At 45.5% G+C, this 4,965-nt stretch overlaps 1 long non-coding RNA gene across 1 annotated transcript; it reads left to right on the top strand.

Moving 5' to 3' along the window:
• The first annotated feature begins 769 nt into the window (after nt 1–769).
• Nucleotides 770–4,751, top strand: LOC135245740 (uncharacterized). The gene is made up of 3 exons (XR_010327363.1): nt 770–952; nt 1,219–1,265; nt 1,500–4,751. It is a non-coding gene; the product is annotated as an uncharacterized LOC135245740 (long non-coding RNA).
• Nucleotides 4,752–4,965: the final 214 nt, after the last annotated feature.

The raw sequence follows: 4,965 nt of genomic DNA, 5'->3' as shown, positions 1-4,965 counted from the left end.
AACCTGCCTTCCCGGCCAGGTCCAGCTCCCCAGCGTCCCAGCTGAGGATCACTTCCTTCCCCTCCCTGATCATCTCCCGCTCCCTGTCTTTGGCCTGGAGGATCTGTCTGAAGCCATGTCGGGAACACCTCAGTTGCACCTCCTCCAGTGTGCCTCCAGGCTGGCCCTCCTGTGCCTCTTCTCTGTGCCGGAGCAGCCCCACGTTGGGCGCCACTGTGGCGAACACGCCTGCCACAGGCCACCGAAGTGGCTTTCTTAGGGGCCCTCCAGCACAGAGACACAGGGAGATGATGTTCAAACCGTCCACATTTATTTACGAGGTTGGCAAGATGTTACCGCCAAGGAGCAGATGTAAAACTGTCATGACAGAGGCTCCCTTCTGTGAGTGGGGATGGCAGATTTAACCTGTGCACACTGATTACCTCACTACGCACAGGTGCAGCCACTCCTGTTCCCGGGTCCAATTAGCCTGGCCAATTATCTAATTCTTAACCAATTATCCAATTGGCCAGGTCTAATTAGCTTGACCCAGGGCAGGTGTGGCTGCTTAAACCAGCCATCCCCACACCACAGGTGTATAACACACTGATATGTGTTTTGATACACACAACACTGTTAGTTTATATTAATGTGCTGTAAAGTAGCACACTGCTGTGTGTTTGACACACACAGCCCTGTTAGTTTATATTAGTGTGTGTAAGGTGTGTAACACACTGCTATGTGTTTGACACACACAGCCCTGTTACTTTATATTAATGCATGTAAGGTGTGTGTGTCCTTTTCTCTGCAGGCTGTCAGGCTGTAAAGTCACACAGAGAGGCTGTGATTCTCTGGCTTCAGCTCTGTGTTCAAACCCCTCACACCTGAGAGAGCTGGACCTGAGATACAATCACCCAGGAGACTCAGGAGTGAGAGCGCTGTCTGCTGCTAAACTGGACACACTCACACTGCTGTAAGTACAGAGAGTTTCCACAATGCACCTCACACACACACACACTCACACTGCTGTAAGTACAGAGAGTTTCCATAGTGCACCTCTCACACACACACACAATGAATGGAATAAGTTTCCTTTCTGACAGATTTGTGTTTTTTTCATATGATCGTGGTTTTGTGTTTTATTGTGCCTTTGTTTTTATATATGTGATGTCATTGGTGTGTTGAGAGTGGAAATAAAGGATGGTTAAAATTCAGAATTCTGTTCTGCTGTTCTTACAGTGTGGACCATGGAGGAGAGAACAGGACCAAACCAGGACCCAGGAAATGTGAGTCTGTATCGACACAGAACACTTTCCATAGATACACACTCTGCTGTGTGTGTGTGTTTGTGTGTGTGTGAGAGAGAGACGTCTCTCTTACACACATAAACACACAAACAGAAACACACATGCACACAAACACACACACAGAGGTACTATGACAGTCCTTTCTCTCTCACACACATAATGAGGTGAATATTAATAATGATAATTAATCTCATTAATGTCTCTGGTGTGCAGACGGCTGTCAGCTCACACTGGATCCAAACACAGCGCACAGAGAGCTGTCTCTGTCTGAGGGGAACAGGAGGGTGACACACACACCGGGGAGAGAGGAGCCATATCCTGATCATCCAGAGAGATTTGAGTACGAGCCCCAGGTTGTGTGCAGAGAGAGTGTGTGTGAGCGCTGTTACTGGGAGGCTGAGTTCAGTGTGTCTGAGGGGGGATGGGTTTATATAGCAGTGACAGATAAAGGAATCAGCAGGAAAGGAGGGGGTTCTGACTGTGTGTTTGGATGGAATAAAAACTCCTGGAGTCTGCGGTGCTTTAAGCACGGTCACTCTGATAAACTCAGTTACTCTGTCTGGCACAATGAGAACCGAACACACATACCTGCCCTCACCTCCCCCTACCGCAGAGCAGGAGTGTGTGATGATGATGATGGTAGAGGAGTGTGTGTGTACAGGGTAGGAGTGTGTGTGGACCGTCCAGCCGGCACTCTGTCCTTCTACAGCGTCTCTGACTCTGACACACTGACCCTCCTGCACAGATTCCACACACACTTCACTCAACACAAACCCCTCTGTGCTGGATTTTTTGTGTGTAACTCCTCCTCAGTGTCCCTCTGCCAACTGGAGTAGAGACACACACACGCATGTGCACACACACACACGCATACACACACACACACACATATGCATGTGCGCGCACACACAAATATGCATGTGCACACACACGCATACACACAGACACATGCACGTGCGTGCACACACAAACATGCACGTGCACACACACGCATACACACACACACACACACACACACACGCATAGACACACACACACGTGCGCATACACACTCGCACACATGCACGCACACACAAATACATACACTCATGTACACACACACACACACCACATTCATATACCCACTCACACACACATACCACACACACTCATTTACACATACACACACACTCAGATACACATAGACACACACCCACATACACACATCCACACATCCACACACACACACATACTCTCACACACACCCTTGCTTTCTCACACTCATGCACACGCACTCACAAATACACACACTGATGTACACTCATGCACACGCACTCACACACCTACGCACTCGTGCGTACACACTCACACTCTTACACACACATACACACCCTCTCACACCCAATCACTCACACACCCAATCAAACACATGCACACACACACCTACACACATGATCACACACAATCTCTCGCACACACAAACACACTCATTCACCAGTGCACTCTCACGCACACACACGCATGCATGCATACGTACACACGCTCATAACCGTATGCACACACACACACACACTCTCTCTCATACTCAGTCACTCACACACACACCCTCTCTCTCACACACACAAGCACTCACATCCACAGTCACACACACATTCACAGAAACGTACGCACACACACACATGCCTGCAGAGACACAAACACGTGTCAACACACACACTCCTCAGTGTCCCTCTGCTAACTGGAGTAGAGACACACACACATGCAAGCGCACACACACACACACACACACATACACACACACGCAATCACACACTCACACATATATATATACACACTCATATGCTCCTAGACTCACAGACATGCACTCACACATCTACACACACACTCGCACAACCAGTCACACACACACACCCTCTCTCTCTCTCACACACTCCATCACACACACACACACACACACTCTCACACACACCCTTTCTCTCTGTCATGCACACGCACTCACAAATACATACACTCATGTTTACTCATGCACACGCACTCACAGACCTATGCACGCACACTCTCTCACACCCAGTCACTCACACACACCTACACACGGACACACACAATCTCACGCACACACACACACACGCGCATGCACACATACACGCGCTCAAACACACACACTCTCACTCACACACTCACATACAGTATACAGACACACACATTCGCAAACGCACGCACACACACACACATTTATGCAATCACACACAAACACAAACGTGTCAACACACACACACTCTCATTCCCATACGCACGCACGCACACACATGTATAAACACACACATTCTCTTACCCATACGCACACACACACTCATGCACTCACACATGCACACACATGCATGCGTGCACACACCATATACACATGTATACACAAACATTCTGACACCCATACATACACACACACACGTATAAACACACACACATTCACAAAGGCACTCTCACGCACACACACATACACATACATACACTCATTCTCTTGCACGCACACACACTCAAATAAACAATCACACACACATTCACACAAACGCATGCACACACACTTTCTCTTACCCATACACACACGCACCCGTGTGTACACACACACATACTCATGCACTCAATCATACTCTCACACATGCACACATACATACATGCGTGCACACGCACACACATTCTCTTACCCATACACACACACAATCCGGGCACACACATACTCATGCACTCACACACATACACACACATGTTCACATCCACAGTCACTCCCACAAACGTACGCATGTATGCACACACATTCACAAATTCACGCACACAAACACACTCTCACCCAATCACACACACACACACACACACACACATCGACACACTTGCAACCTTCCTTGACCAATGCCTTACCAGTGCAATTTCAGCTGTGCCCAATATTATATATATATATATATAACCTAACTCCTGTACATAAGAGTAATATCTTTTAGCAGTTCAGGTTAAGCACTTGCTGTCTAAATGTGATATTTTTTTACATTTTAATACATTTATATTGCAAATGTTCAAGGTGTGTTTATGTACTTTTGATTATTAAAACATTAATATAACATTGAGAGTAATAATGCCAAAAGATGGCAGGGTAAAATGTTTTTGAAGTAATAATTCTATCTCCTGTATCTGCATCTTTTTTAAAAGAATCCAGTGGCAAACTCCTCCACTTAAATGTGCATTTTACTAGTTTTTACAGTTGCTTTCATTCATTTTCACAAGAGTTCCAATGTGCAAATTTCTGTTGGCAAATGCAGCTGATAGGGAGAATGCAGAATGATCACTGCAGTGTACTTATTTCCTTTCATTACTGTAAACAATGATGGATTGAGTTTCCTTATTAATTCTTTTAGGATTTTTTTTTTTTTTTTGCTTTAATTTTCTGTATTTTCAGACAATAATATGCAATGATTAAACCTGAATTATTAAAATATCAAATGTTTTGCTGTTGTGATTTATTATTGTGTGATGTATTGAACTCCTGTGACACAGTAGTACTTATTTCATATTCTGCATGGGATTATGTTTGGGCTCAATTTGAGTAGATCAGCATGGGGCTAAAATCTGCAGTTGAAGCAATGACATTCATCTACAGTAGTGGAAATAAAATCCATTATAAGAGAAATTGTGTAGTGTCTGATGAATGCTTGCT

The sequence above is a fragment of the Anguilla rostrata genome, chromosome 19 (genome assembly GCF_018555375.3).
Source record: "Anguilla rostrata isolate EN2019 chromosome 19, ASM1855537v3, whole genome shotgun sequence".
Lineage (NCBI taxonomy): Eukaryota > Metazoa > Chordata > Actinopteri > Anguilliformes > Anguillidae > Anguilla > Anguilla rostrata.
Note: the sequence above shows the minus strand (reverse complement) of the source record. Positions and strands in the feature narration are given on the sequence as shown.